Raw genomic sequence first — 17,169 nt, 5'->3', positions numbered from 1 at the left:
ATCAGAATGAGGCTCCCATTGGAGCATGCTCTTGTGAGCGCAATGCTTCCTAGCATTGTGGATAACTTGTAATTACAAAGTGGAGCGCTAATATCGCTTTCATGAAAGCGATATATAGCTTTCCACTTGTAATCTAGCCCAATATGGGGTCAGTATTAACCAAGAACAAAAGTAAAGCTTACATATTTGTTGGCTGACGCTAGAATCTTTATTGAATAGTTTAATCTATTGTACATTTCCAGTTTGTATAAAAGGCTTCCCTATCTTTAGAGTAATGGATTTAACATGCATACATACATGTGGGCATGCACCGAGGGGGCACAGCTTGCCTATTGAATGCTTTAGGAATGGGAAAGTATCTTATTTTATTTATTTTTGCATTGGGATATAACAGCAGAAATGTTTTAATTAGGGCATAATGGCAGCCTCTCCCATGCACATTCTCAACTCGGATTCCCCTTGCGTTTCACCGCTCTGCCAATGGCTTCACTAGCTCCACCCGATCCCTACCACATTCATTCAGTTCCGCCTCTGGTACATCAGGTTCTGCCCCTCCCATTGTTGCCTTGCCCACAACACACTGAATCCAGCGCTACCCATTGCTGTCTCAAAACACTACCAACAACTACCCTCCTATTATTACTTTCTGCCAATGCCTCTGGTGGTATTTGCAGAGGATTATGCTAGATAGGGGGTTAATACTATGGGGTAATTTTAGTTTTGACAGCATTTCTTCGAACAATGATTTTTTTCCCATTGATTTAAACAACCAATAGGCTGGAAATTAAAGTGAAGGTCAATTTTTCTTATTCACAACACTTCATGTATAAACTAATGTAAAAATTATTGCAGTCGCTGATTTTATATGTATAAAAAACTATTCCTTTACATATAAAAAGTATTTATAATATACCTCCGTTTTCGCTATACGCTCCGCCCCAACAACACTTCCTTATTCTGCTTGGATGACGTAGCTTTGTTTGTTAGAAGCGGACTACGCTCGTGCACCCGTGATTGATTTAAAATGTGCATGCGTATCCTCAGCTCAATAGCGCATGCGTTTCATTAAGTGCCGTAACTTTGCCGTAACAATGAATATGATAGCTGACAACGCATGCGTGTTACATGAACGAGCATGCCGATGATGATGCGCTGTTTGTATAAACGCATGCGCATAAGGTGGCGATGACGAACGAGAAAAGGGTCTGGACGCCATTGGGGTAAAATACAGATAGGAGAGAAAATATGTCAATCACTGAAGACACTATGGCGGGCGGATTGTACAGCATAAACGGAGCGGATGAAACAAGTAAAAAATAAAACTTATTATTGTGTTTTCCTATATTTTGATGAATGAACATCATAATGATTTTTGCTAATATATTGAAAAATTATATCCAGAACGGCAGACTTGACCTTCACTTTAATTATATTTGCTGGTTTGACTGTTTAAATCAGCAACCATTCCTATTGGATTATTTTAAACAACAAAGTAACTGCTGAAACAGCTGTATAAATATTGTAAACTGGTATAGAAAAGGCAGAACATGCTGAGGCACAGTATGAACAGGATTATGCACTGCTCTAAATAAAGATACTATATGGCAGCAGAATATGAACACCATTCAGAGGACTTTGGATGGTATGCAGGAATTATTTGTTTCTATGTTTTTTTGTTGTTTTTTCTTCTATGTGTATTTTTTTAATAGTTTTCTTACTGTATCTTTGTTTTTTTGTGATGAGGTCTGGAAGTTTATGGGTTAAAAGATGGGGAATTGTTTTTGTTATTGGCATTGGAGTTAATAGTGTGTGGGGGAGAATTATTGCAATAAGGATCTTGAGATTTGGGGGTTAAAGGGACAGTCAACACCAGAATTGTTGTTGCTTTAAAAGATAGATAATCCCTTTATTACCCATTCCCCAGTTTTGCATAACCAACACAGTTATAATAATACACATTTTACCTCTGTAATTACCTTGTATCTAAGCCTCTGCAGACTGCCCCTTTATTTCAGTTCTTTTGACAGACTTGCATTTTAGCCAATCAGTGCTCACTTCTCGGTAAATTCACGTGCATGAGCTCAATGTTATCCATATGAAACACATGAACTAACGCCCTCTAGTGGTCAAAATGCATTTAGATTAAAGGTGGCCTTCAAGGTCTAAGAAATTAGCATATGAACCTCTTAGGTTTAGCTTTAAACTAAGAATACATAGAGAACAAAGCAAAATTGGTGATAAAAGTAAATTGGAAAGTTGTTTAAAATTACACGCCCTATTTGAATAATTAAAGTTTTTTTTGGACTTGACTGTCCCTTTAACAGTGAGGGGGTTACCCCTGCAGGTTCTGGTGATTAGGGTTTTATGGCAGTTAGGGGTTAATAGCAGAGGGGTGTTATGGCAGTTAGGGGTTAATTGCAGAGGGGGTTTTAGGGTTGGGGCTTTGTGGCATTTTAGAGGTTAATAGGAAAGCAGTTTTACTACTGGGGTTAATGGATGTTGAGCGGTTAATAGGGGATATAGGTTTTAACACCTGGGGCTTATTGCAGTCAACATTTGTGCCCAGTTTAGGGGTTAATTGTGTTAGGGATCTAGTTGTTAAGGGGTTAAGAGTACAACAGGGGAGCAGTACTTGATAAATGGAAGCAGTATGGATTTTGTGTAAGCAGTATTAGTGTTCCATATAGCATATTGTTGCATTTTTTAGCTCTGGCCAATAGAGTTTGAGGGCAAGTAGTGGAAAAATATGAATACTGTGTTATTTCAAAAATTAATTTAGATTTCTAAAAAAATGTTCATAGAGCAATCTTAATTTTAGAGAAACACATCTGAAATATCTGCATATTAAACAAAGTATTTCTTATTGGTAAAATACAACTGATGGAAACGTGTTGGTGGGCGTGGACTAGGGGAGTCTGAGTGCAGCTACCTGATGTCGGTTACTTTTCACCAGATTTGAAACATAGTTACAACAGTTGTTCAGGAATCTCTCCATAGCGCATAGAACTATAAACGAAGGGGTATTAGCACGTACATGCTGAATTTAATATACTCCCGGTATACAACAAATATTTATGGGAAACCCAAACTGATTATTGTTTACCGTAATAGCCTATACGCTTGGTAGTAACATATCCTGATCACAGTACAATTCAAGTGTGATAAGCTTTACACTTTTTAGTATCTGAACCCTAGCAATGAGGACATACTTTGCATTCCTTATGTTTGGATAAAGACATAGAGTGTGACTGTTAAAACAGCAGCTTATAAGTGTGATTCTTAATAAGTGATTAAGTAAACTGTTGTCTGAATTTTGATGTGTGTGGAAATTTGGTTACAGGGAATAAGCTAGCAATCCGCTGACTTTGTTCAATCTAAGCAGTACGCAGGCAGGAGGTCGCCTTTGAGTGCATAGTATGTCTGCTATTCTGATATGCTTTGAGATTTAATTGAATGTGATATACAGTTAACGTATCTATATATGCTTAATTCACCTATTTAATCCAACATCATCTCTCCCCTATTCCACATAGCCCTTATGTTTTTAGTATATGACACCTAATTTGGGAGTATTAACAATCCAAAAAGGGGGGGGGGGTGGAAGCTGATAATACCTTCCTCCTAATGCTCCTCATTGGTGTCATTAATTTTTGTCCTGTCTATTGCATATTTGTTAAATAAAGTGTTAATTTTTATTTGTATATATTGGAATCAGATAGTGTTTAATTCAAAACTGGCTAAAATGCCACAAATCCCATATCTTTCCCTTACCTTTCTCTAAAATATAACTGTAGCTGAGAGATTGTATCCTCCTTTGGTAATGAGTTTCACAATTTTATTGCTCTTACAGTGAAAAAAACATTTCCTTATCTCCAAAATATCTAAGATTTTAAAATAGGACAGAGAACTTCTATGGTTGACTTGTGACGTGTCTGCTTTATATTCCAATATTGCCCATGATTTAGTTGTGAAAGCGATTGAACACTTCCTTAAAAAAGATATATATTTGCCAGATAAACAGAGGTAGTTTCTGTTGGAATGTATAACCTTTGTACTCAAGCATAATTATTTTGTATACCAGGAAAAGTTTTTCCTCCAAATAAAAGGTACGGCCAAGGGGACCAGAATTGCCCCAAGTTTTGCCAATTTATTTATGGGTCTATATGAAGAGAGGTATATATATTCCTCTAAATTTGGGGCAAGTCTAGTCTTTATTGATGACCTCTTGTTCATCTGGGAGGGCAGCAAATCTGATGCCCAGAAATTTGTTGATACTTTGAATGACAATGAAATGGGTCTAAGTTTTACTTCTAAAATTGAAGAGGTTAGTATTGACTTTTTAGATCTGATATTAGATTGGGATCATACTGGTTGTGTCAGAACTAAAACTTTCTTCAAGTCAGTCGATACAAATAGCTATTTGAATTACAAGAGCAACCATTATCTACCTTGGAAAAAGAACATCCCGTATAACCAATTTTGTAGGATACGTAGAAATTGTACCGATGTAGACAAATTTGATAGTCAAGCGAGGATATTGAAAAATAGATTCATGGAAAAACAATATCCCAGTGAACTAATAGAAGAAAGTTATGTTAAGGCTAGAAATAAGCGTAGAGAGGATTTTTTTGATAAACATATAGAGGAAGAGGTTGGGGTCCACGTATCAGGAGATATAGTGAAACAAGTTAAGGTGAGAGAGAAGGGAGTAAGATTTATCACTCAATACAATATTAACCATAATAAAATTAAAAACATATTAAAGAAATACTGGCATATATTAACAGGAGACCCTTTACTAAAAGAAAGCATAGGTACCAGTCCCATCTGTACTTTTAGAAGAGCGCCCACTTTAAAAAGTAAACTTGCACCCAGCAAAGTAGTAATGAAAACATACAATCAGTCCACAATGAAAAACTCTAGAGGGAGCACTTTTTTGGGGAAACCAGGCTTTTATAGATGTAATCGTCTCAACTGTGGTCTATGTGTGTATACCGCAGGAAATAAAACAGTTTTTACTTCATATGTCAGTAAGGAGAACTTTGCCATTAAAACACATTTCACGTGCGATTCCACTTTTGTGGTATACATGTTGGAATGTGTTTGTGGTATTCAATATGTAGGGAGAACCTCCAGACCCCTCAAGAAGAGGTGGGGGGAAGATAAAAGGAACATTATGAAAGACATAAAAAAATCATAGTGTACCCAGACATGTAGCTCAATGTCATCCAGGATAAATGGATACTTTTATTATTTTCCCCTTAGAGCATGTTATCCCCAAATGGGGTAGGAACAGATATGTGCATTTGAGACAGAGAAAGACATATTGGATCTGGAAACTCGGATCCCTGTCTCCCTGTGGCCTAAATGTACATATAGATATGGCAGCATTCATTTAAGGCCTATCTTCTTTCATAATTGGGTTATAGTTACAACTACCCTAGGCATATTTATATTATATATATATATATATATATATATATATATATATATATATATATATATATATATATATATATATATATATATATATATATATATATACATATATTTGTGCATCATCACAAAACTTTAGGGGTTATAGTCATGCTTTAGGCTATTTATGATTAACTTAGTGGCATATTTTCATATAACAACAAAAGTTATAGTTAAGGGTGGTACATATTCACAACCCTTTAGGGTTTTATAGTCTTACTTTAGGTAACACAATTGTGATTCACTTGTATCATCTAGCGGCACACATTTTTTTATAACAAATAATAGTTATCAGTGGTCTTTTTACCCCTGTACATTAAAATTAATGAGTAAAACCATTGATCAGTTATAGTCACTTTGTCATATGGTTTTTATTAATTGATGGCACATTAGTAGATAGTAGTTTTTAATATTCTCCGATATACAGATTCATTGTGATAAGACATCATGTTACCTTGTTTTATACTGATTTTTATAGTGTTTAACCAAATCACATTTGTGTGTCATTCCTATTGTTGCAATTATTGTAGTCGCTGGAGCAATATACTCGATTCTATTATATCATATTTTTTTTTTTTTTTTTTTATTTTTTTTTTTTAAATAAAGATTTTTATTGAGGTTATGTAGATAGCAAACAATAAGCAAAAGTTCAGTGGCATGTATACATAGGGTACAGTGATAATTGATGAGCTTTTACAGTCATACAAAAAGAATGGCATTACCATGTACATAACAGCGTATAATTAGAAAAACAGTAGAGTACCTTTGTATGAAACAATGAATATGCATATGGGAACCTCATAATCTATTTTTAGTAGGAAATGGAAGCACCTCAAAAAGACTAGCAGACCACTCATGGGCCTATGTACTTTAAATGAATAGGAAGAGGAGCTCTAAAGGTACATACGGTCACTTTTGGACCTTAGAATTAAGTTAATATCTTATGACGAGCTGAGTCACATGCAATTATATACAAGAACAGCAGTACATACACTAATATTATATGTCAGAAGTAATGACAGTATAAATCATTGCATAAAGTATTTCAAAAAATAAAATTACATAAGTATGGTTAGAACTCTCGCCTGGAAATATATACAGTATGAAACCTCATATTTCAGGATTTAGGGCTAGGAATACCTATACCAAGCAAGGTTCCACTCAACTGACTGATCAAATAGGCCACAAAATGTACTTATGAACAATGAACACATCTGTATCACCATCTAATAAATGAAATAAAAGTAAAAAGAATAAACTAACATTGCCCGTCAGTGAAGCTCTTCTAAACAAACATAGTGAAGTATACATAATGGGGCAAGATTATCAAACTGTTCATACGCAAGTATTAAACTGCTCTAGTCAGGACTAGTAAAAATATAAAACCTCCTGTACTATGCAAACACATAAATAGAGACTACCTTAAGTAAACAAATTAATGTACAATATAGCAAAAGGCGAGTGTTAATGAACAGTGTTGTGTCAGGTAGTTAATATATGTTTAGACCATATCTAGTGTTCTTTTCTTATGAGCAGGCTATAGTGCTATCTTCAGATAGACATTCCTATATGTACATTCTAAATGAGCTAGTGCTGAGCAATGTATCTAACATGAAGGTAACAGTGGATAGAAAAGTTCTAAGGCTTTAGAACCGAACCAGTGGGGCAATGCAGTCCAGCTTCATCCAGCACAGAGTCAATAGTTTAACCTACCCCAACCTTGACAAAAACGCTGGAGCCACAAGTCTCTGAACGCAAATGGAGATGAGGTAAAGTGTGACACAAACAGTCCCACATTATTATCAGGTGTGTTGTGAGAGGAACATTCGGCCCCAACAGACATGCAATCCGGCTCCAAGACAGGTAAAATGAGGGCTCATGTTTAGCAGGCCGCGTACTAGCGGTGTCGGCAACATTGGTGAGAGCTTGAACTAGAGCGGTATTCTTGCTCGGATTCACCTGGTCTAGGCGAGCCTCCTCTTTCATTACGGACTGCTCTTGATTTGTATGCGGACCCAGGGTACACACTGAGGTCTCTCTGGACACCGGGTCCCCTCGGCTGTGTTCTGTCAGCGGCAGGAAACTATCCACATGGGCATCTGCTGGGCCGTGAGCTGCTACGGGTACACACTGTTCTGCGGGTCTTACGACTGTATGGAGACCGTAAAGTACAGTTTGTATGGCCTGGCAATGACGCTCCATAAGCTGCAGCATGTTGCGCTCCCACTTGTCTATGGCCTCCATCTTGTACTCTAGCTCTCCTGTGCAAACTGTGATTTCTTTGCTGGTAACCGTCAGTCCCAGCTAGGGAGATAGGGATTGGGAAATGATCAGCGTATATCGCTGCTGGTCCTGTATCTGCAGGATATTAGGGAGGGCGAGATGCAGGCTGAGGTCGTTAGAAGGCCTCCGCTACGCACCGCATCTATGAGGTCTTCCGGGCTGAAATCTAGTTGTATAAAGATATCTTGCTATTCAGAAGCTTCTGGACTGTAAAATAATGCTAAATAATAGTTCAGATGTAAAATTTCAGAGCAGTAAATAGCGGTTTTAACTGCTCATGTATTCAGCCTTAAAGAAAAGCAGCCATCTTGGTTGCTGTTTCGGCACGCCCCCCCCTATTATATCATATTTTATTGCAGCAACATTTGTTACTAATGTGTTTATATATATATATATATAATATATAGATCTATCGTTATATATTCATATATCCATCTGGATTGTTTTATATATGTTTTTATACATTTAATCATTATGGTTTTTATATTTTATATAATCGCGTTGTTTTTGCAAAGCAGTGCTTGGCGGTGCACATAGAGTTACTTTCAATCTGACCTGTTTTAGTATTACAACAGCGATAAGCTACTAATTCCCCAGTTATTATTTTGGTATTTATCTGTTGCAACATTTAGTTTTTCCTAACACTCCATTGTAAATAAGCTCTTGCATCTGAGTGTATTACTATGTATCTCCATGCAATGATGGAGGTTTGTTCGAGCCTTGATTCCCATTGGAAGTCCATTGTCCAATAATAACAGGTTTGCTGTTAACACACTCCCACGCATGCGCTTTGTGAATTACTAGACGCCGACTTTAGAGTTTAATATCGTGGAAATATCATTTGTATTTTATACACCTGATGCCTGACCGAGAAACATTGTGTCAAAATAAAGTCTTTTATTGCATTAGACTTTGATCCACAATACTTTTTATAACTCTTTTTAATACTTTGCTGCTAATGTTTCACCTTGAGGGGTGAATTATTTTATCAGTGCGGCCAATTACTGGAAAGTTTGAGCCCTTGAAGGGGCTTTTACTGCGGACTGCATTAAACTTTGGAGAGCGGTATGGTGAATGGTGCCTAAGCCTCTAGCACTACATCGAAGATCTGCTGTAATACAACAAACCCGGTATCTCGAGGGAGAAAGTTGTCTGGACGACTAAGAATCCAGGAGGCCTTTGTGACACTTCTCAAGTGTCTTTGATCCTGTGAGTATAACAACACTTGCGCTATAGGGGTTTCTTATGTCATTGATTTTGCACTATGGTGGCGCCTTCTTTCTTATTTTCCTAACATCTGCAGATTTATCACCTTGAGACACCAGCAAGCGTTTTTGAAGGAGTTGCCTGCCACATTATCTTGGATATCAAGATTTTGTCTTCATTTGTCACTTGGACAATTTTATACATTTGGAAACATTTTCTTTATTTCAGCCAATTGGATTGTATGTACATGCTTTATAACATCAGCACATCCTTCCATTTATTTGTTTATAACTTCTAATATTGAAGTCAACTTATATGGTTGAAAAAATATTTTTCCTGTTTCAGCCATTTGTAATGTTTGTATTTGCATGATATTATCAGCACATTCCTTATATCAATTGTTTTTCAAATTTTGAATATTCACTTATTTATCACCTCACATTAACCTAGTTTTGGCGCTCTGACTTTTGTATATACTTTTGTTATACATTATTTGATTGAAATGATGTCACCATTCAAGCGCATTTTTTCTAGAGAAAACAGACCCAGTTTGGCTAGCCTCTCCTCATAGTTAAATTCTCCATTCCCCTTATTAGCTTTGTGACGCTTCTCTGAACTTTTTCTAGTTCTGCAATATCTTTTTTTGCGATCTGTTCCCAGAACTGCACTCTATACTCAATGTGAGGTCTTACCGGGGATTTATATAGTAACAGAATTATGCTTTCCTCCCTTGACTCAATGAGGGATATTTATCAAACCGTCAACTGCAAATATGCCGGAATTCCGCAGCGTAATTGTGGCGAGCCTGATTCAACCCATTTATCAAAGCCTACAGACCGGCAAAAGTTGAAATTTGTGACGTAACATACGATCCGCCGGCCTCAATCTGACACAGATCGATGCTTACATCACTACAGATTCGGCACTATCTGACAACTTTTGCAAGTTATCAAACTTCTAACACGTAAAGCTCGCCACTATTCCGGCCCAGCGTACCTGGTTTTCAATCCACCACCCTGGAGGCCGCGGATGCCATAGGAATCAATGGAAGTCTGAAAGCAGCGAAAGCTCATGTTCAATGCTGCCAGATATCTCATTGATTTCTATGCTAGAATAAAAGTTACGTTTACACTTAACACCCTAACATAAGCCCCAAGTCTAAACACCCCTAATCTGCCGCCCCCGACATCGCCGCCACCTAAATAATGTCAGGGCTGGCCCTAGTCATTGCGGGGCCCAAGGCAGGATGACAAAATGGGGCCCCCTTTCTCTCCACCCCAACCCCACCCAATCTACGCCCCCAACCCCACCCCACAGCTTTTATAATGAAAAAAAAATTAGTTAAGGTAATACACAACATTTTATATATATATATATATATATATATATATATATATATATATATATATATATATATATATATATATATATATATATATATATATATAAAAAAAACATAAATCCACTAATGTGGAGCACTATAACATTGTATATATTGCAATATACCATTTGTACTATTGGAACAACTGTTTATGTATATAATGAAGAATTATGCTGACAATTAGGAACATTTGAGTTGAACTGGGCCTTATTTTTATGTGTTTTCTTATGATAACAAGAACATTAGAGACGCCAGGGCCGGCCCTAGCAAGTTCAGGTCCCTAGGCAGACAGACAGCTCAGGGCCTCTACCCAGAACAAAAAATACTTAAAAGAAATGGGGCAATGCACTGTACCACAGAAACACACAGATATAATACACAGAGAGATATTTATATACATATACATCCACACACTCAGACACATACGAAGGAACACAGGTGTACACAGCCCACACACACACACAGCCCCCCCACACACACACAAAGCCCCCCCCCACACACACACAGCCCACACACACACACAGCCCACACACACACACACACACACACACACACACACAGCCCCCCCACACACAGGTGTACACAGCCCCCCCCACACACACACACACCCCACACACACAGCCCCCCACACACACGCAGCCCACACACACACACAGCCCACACACACACGCAGCCTACACACACAGCCCACACACACAGCCCCCACACACACAAACCACACACACAACCCACCCACACACACAGCCCACACACACACACACAGCCTACACACACACGCAATAAATAAATAAAATAAATGGTGCCCCCAGCAATAAAATGAAGCCCCCAGCCCCCCTGCAATAAAATGAAGCCCCAGCACAAAAATGAAGCCCCAGTAATAAAATGATGCCCCATCTCCCCTGCAATAAAATAATGCCCCCAACAAAAGTATGATGCCCCCAGCAATAAATGATTCCCCCAGCAATAAATGATTCCCCCAGCCCCACTGCAATGATGCCCCCAGCAATAAAATTAAACCCACAGCCCCCTGCAATAAAATGATGCCCCCAGCAATACAATGAAGCTCCCCTGCAAATTTCAATAAAATGATGCCCAGCCCACTGCAATAAGATGATGCCCCTGTAATAAAATGATACCCCCAGCAATAAATGATTACCCTAGCCCCACTGCAATGATGCCCCCAGCAATAAAATGATGCCCAGTTCCCCTGCAATAAAATGATGCCCCATCCCCACTGCAATGAAATGATGCCCCATCAATATAATGAAACCCCCCTGCAATAAAATAATGGCCAGTCCCCCTGCAATAAAATGATGCCCCTGCAATAAAATGATGCTTCCAGCCCCCCTGCAAAAAAATGATGCCCCAGCAATAAAATTATGCCCCAGCTCCCCTGCAATAAAATGATGCCCCCAGCCCCTGCAATAAATTGATGCCCCCAACAAAAATATGATGCCCCAGCACCCCTGCAATAAATGATGCACCCAGCAATAAAATGAACCCCCAGTCCACCTGCAATAAAATTATGCCCCAGCCCCACTGCTATAAAATGATGCCACCAGCCCCACTACAATAAAATTATGCCACCAGCAATACAATGAAGCCCCCCTGCAATAAGATGATGCCCTTGCAATAAAATGATGCCCCAAGCCCCCAGCAAAAAATGATTACCCTTGCCCCACTGCAATTATGCCCCCAGCAATAAAATGATGCACAGTCCCCCTGCAATAAAATGATGCCCCATCCCCACTACAATAAAATGATGCCCCAGCAATAAAATGAAACCCCCTGCAATAAAATAATGCCCAGCCCCCCTGCAATAAAATGATGCCCAATCCCCACTGCAATAAATGATGCCCCTAGCAATAAAATAATGCCCAGTCCACCTGCAATAAAATGATGCCCCAAGCCCCCTGCAAAAAAATGATGCCCCAGCAATAAAATGATGCCCCAGCTCCCCTGCAATAAAATGATGCCCCCGTTCCCCTGCAATAAAAGGATGTCCCCAGCCCCTGCAATACAATGATACCCACAACAAAAATATGATGCCCCAGCACCCCTGCAATAAATGATGCACCCAGCAATAAAATGTGGGTCGTGGCCACCCTTCCCTGAAAAAAAATTATTTAAAAAAAAGGCGCAAAATAAATATATTAAAAAAATAAATAATTCAATTTTAAAAAATATATTAAAATTAAAAAAGGTATTTTTTGATTACCTTTGTAGGGCCCCCCAGACCGCGGGACCTGAGGCCGGCCCTGAATAATGTTATTAACCCCTATCCCGCCGCTCCCTGACACCGCCGCAACTAAATAAATGTATTAACCCCTATCCCTCCGCTCCCGGAGCCCACCGCAACTAAATAAATGTATTAACCCCTATCCCTCCGCTCCCGGAGCCCACCCCAACTCTAATAATGTTATTAACTCCTATGCTGCTGCTCCCGGACCCCTCCACAACTAAATAAATGTTTTAACCCCTAAACCTCTGGCCTTCCACATCACTACCACTTACGAAACCTATTAACCCCTAAACCGCCAGCCCCCCACATCACCATAAACTAAATTAACCTAACAGCCCACTAACTTTACATTAAATATTAACTCATCTCTATCTTATAATAAATTTAAACTTACCTTTAAAAAAAAAAATATATTACACTACTAATTAACCTACCCTAACTATTATACTAAAATTACATTAAACTATATTAAACTACTAATTAACCTACCCTAACTATTATACTAAAATTACATTAAACTAACAATTAAATTAACTTTATTACCTAACCCTATTCAAGTTATTTAAATCTACTATAAAGAGATACTTTTACAAAAAAATAACAACTAAGTTACACAAAATAAAAAACACTAAGTTACACAAAATAAAAAATAAATTATCAAATATTTAAAATAATTAAACCTAATCTAATAGCCCTATCAAAATACCCCCCCCAAATAAAAAACCCTAGCCTACAATAAACTACCAATGGCCCTTAAAAGGGCCTTTTGCGGGGCATTGCCCCAAAGAAATCAGCTCTTTTACCTCCTGTAAAATAAAATACAAACACCCCCCCCCAACAGTAAAAACCACCACCCACACAAACAAACCCCCCAAATAAAAACCTATCTAAAAAATCCTAAGATCCCCATTGCCCTGAAAAGGGCATTTGTATGGGCATTGCCCTTAAAAGGGGAGTTAGCTCTTTTTCATCCCAAAGTCCCTAATCTAAAATTAAAACCCACCCAGACAACATTTATCTTCATCCATCCGGCGCGGAGTGGCTCCATCTTCAAGACATCCGGTGCGGAGCATCCTCTTCTTCCAACATCTGTTGCAGAATAAAGTTTCCTTTAAATGACGTCATTCCGATTGGCTGATAGAATTCTATCAGCCAATAGGAAATAAGGTGCAAAAAATCCTATTGGCTGTTGCAATCAGCCAATAGGATTGAGCTTTCATCCTATTGGCTGATCCAACCATTCATTGGAATAGCCAATAGCATTTTTTTCCACCTTAATTCCTATTGGTTGATAGAATTCTATCAACCAATCAATCAATTCTAACATCTTGGATGATGTCATTTAAAGGGTAACTTCATTCTACAACAGACGTCGGAAGAAGAAGCGATGTGGGGGGCTGGCGGTTTAGGGGTTAATAGGTTTAGTTAGTGGTAGTGATGTGGGAGGCCAGGGGTTTAGGGGTTAATACATTTATTTAGTTGCGGAGGGGTCAGGGAGCGGAGGGATAGGGGTTAATAACTTTATTAGAGTTGTGGTGGGCTTTGGGAGTGGAGGGATAGGGGATAATAACTTTATTAGAGTTGCGGTGGACTCTGGGAGTGGAGGGATTGGGGTTAATAACTTTATTAAAGTTGCGGTGGGCTCCGGGAGCGGAGGGATAGGGGTTAATAACTTTATTTAGTTTTCGGTGGGGTCCAGGAGCGGCGGGATAGGGGTTAAACATTTTAGTATAGTGGCAATGTTTAGTGACAGGTTATAAATAAAGTTGCGAAAAAGCTGAATAGCAGTGAGATCGATGACTGTTAGTTAACAACAGTCCACTGCTCATCGCCCCGTACTTGGTGCGCGGCTTTTTGACTGCTTTTTTTATAAATAAGGAGAGCGTATTCAGGTCCGCGGCCGCAATGTTAGGCAAGCGTATTGGTCCCGGCGAATGCAGCACAGTTGACGGCTTCATAGATAGGCCTCAATGCCTCTTTTAATACATGCTAGTATCTTATTAGCTTTTGATGCTGCTGCCCTGCATTGTGCACCCATCTTTAGCTTGTTATCTATTACTACTCACAAATCACTTTCCTCCTCTGTTTGGCTAAGTCTTGTCCCATTTAAATAATACATTGCCTGCTTATTTTTACTTCCAAAATGTAGAACCTTGTATTTTCCTGTATTTAATCTAATTTTACATTTACCTGCCCATACTTCTAATTTTTGTAGATCCCTTTGTAACGAAAGTTCATCCTGCTCTGACCTAATAACCTTACTTAACTTAGTATCATCTGCAAAAACAGATTATATAATATAATAATTAAAAATATATAATATAATAATATTTAATCCTTTCTCTAAGTCATTAATATTAAAAAAGAGCAGGGCCCAGTACTGATCCCTGGGGGACTCCACTTATTACCTTTGTCCAATCTGAGTATGATCCATTCACTATGACTCATTGCTCCCTATCTTTTATCCAGTTATTTATCCATGAGCTAACATTTTCAGCTATTCCCAGTCCCTTCATTTTGTGCATTAATCTCTCATGTGGCACTGTATCAAACGCCTTTGCAAAATCTAAGTATATCACATCAACTGATTCCCCTTTATCTATATTTTTACTTACTTCCCCATAGAATCTAATTAGATTAGTTTGACATGATCTATTTCTCATAAAGCCAAATTTGAACTCATAATCTTGTTTACACGAATATGATCATCAATATAATCCCTTCAAATATCTTCCCCACTATTGATGTCAGACTAACTGGTCTATAGCGTCCTGGATTATCCCTGCTTCCCTTTTTGAATGGCACCACATCAGCTTTACGACAATCTTGGGGTACTATGCCTGAGGATAATGAGTCTTGAAAAATGAGTAGAGGTTTGTCTATAATAGTGCTAACTTCCCTTAACATCCTTGTGTGTATTCCATCTGGGCCTGGAGTTTTATTTACCTTAAAAGAAAATGTTTTATTGTATTTCCAAAAAAAAAGGTGTAATTCCCAAAAAGAAGGTTGCACTCCCAAAAACATTGGCAAAAACACTTCTAGTAAAAGTTATCACTGTTCAATTTGTGTAAACATTTTTCTCTGCTCGTGCATGTGATGCATAGCTAGATATTCTCTGTGCACCATAATTTTATCAATGCAAATAAATTGAGTCAACTGTCATTACCAGGTGGTACAAGAGCAAGTGCTGTGTTTAAAATGCTGGTGCATGGTACATTCTTAAACACACTTTTGAAACAGTATAGCTTTTATTAGAAACATTGTTGGTAATACATGTAAAAAAAATGATATATTTAAAACTGAAATGCATCCATGTGGATTAAAATTTTGGCTGGAATGTCCCTTTAACACTGCAGCTTCTATAGACAGCAATCCAAAATGTTCTGAAAATATGATTTTAAATAAGATTTTTGCATTTGGACAAATGGTTCAGACCATGGTGAATTGCCACCCACTTTGCAAAAGCTATAAATCAAATTAGTGGATTATGAACATATGGTAAAATTATAGCTCCTGTTGTAGAGTGAATGCTATGATTTTAATTTTTTTCAACATTCCAATATTTTTCATGGCACTTCTTCAAAATTTTTGCTGTTTTAACTTAATTTACTAATTAAATTTCATCACCCACAGTAAAATAAAATAAAAAAATACAGATATAAGTGTATTATCATGGATAAAGCAGAATAATAATACTGTGAAGCCATAGGGGCCAATTTATCAATGTCTGCCCGACATGATACGCTATAGCGTATCATGTCCGACAGACATCACAGAATTCCAACAGCATATGCTGTTGGCATTTAACATTGCACTGCTTGTGCAATGCCGCCCCCTGCAGATTTGCAGCCAATCGTCCGCTAGCAGGGGGTGTCAATCAGCCCAATCGTATAGGATTGGGAGGATTGCAGACCGCATCCTCAGAGGCAGCGGACCAGTTATGGAGCAGCGGTCTTAAGACCGCTGCTTCATAACTGCTGTTTCCGGCGAGCCTGAAGGCTCACGTGGAAACAGGGGCATAAAGCTCCATTCAGAGCTTGATAATTCGGCCCCATAGAGTAAAAATGTTTATAACAGAGCGAAGACAAATATATACCAAAATTTACACAATGTGCACCTGCAGATAAAAAGAGTTAGTAAGATTAATATATACAGGCATTGAACAAAATAATGTGAGCACCTGAGAAATAGGTGCTATTTCTTTATTAATAAGGTGTTGGACTACCATTTGCCTTTAATACAGCTACCAACCTTCTTGGAATAGATTCATACAACTTGTAAATAGTCTCCAGTGGAATGTTTTACCATTTATCTGTCGGCCAATTACTTCAGAGATGTTAAAGAATGGAATCTGCTTCTCATTCTGCTCTCCAAAACTGCCTACATTGGTTCGATGATACTTAAGACAGCTGATTGTGCTGGTCAGGACAGATGTTGCAGTTCAAACCAAGACTGAACTGTTCTGGCTGTGTGTATGGGCACATTATTATCTTGAAAAATGGCATAATTGTTGGGAATGTGCATTGTTTTGGAATTCGGCTATTTTTGGTGCAGGAATTATAAGTGAAAAGGTGCATATCTG

This window comes from Bombina bombina, chromosome 1 (assembly GCF_027579735.1).
Source record: "Bombina bombina isolate aBomBom1 chromosome 1, aBomBom1.pri, whole genome shotgun sequence".
Taxonomy (NCBI): Eukaryota; Metazoa; Chordata; class Amphibia; order Anura; family Bombinatoridae; genus Bombina; species Bombina bombina.
Note: the sequence above shows the minus strand (reverse complement) of the source record.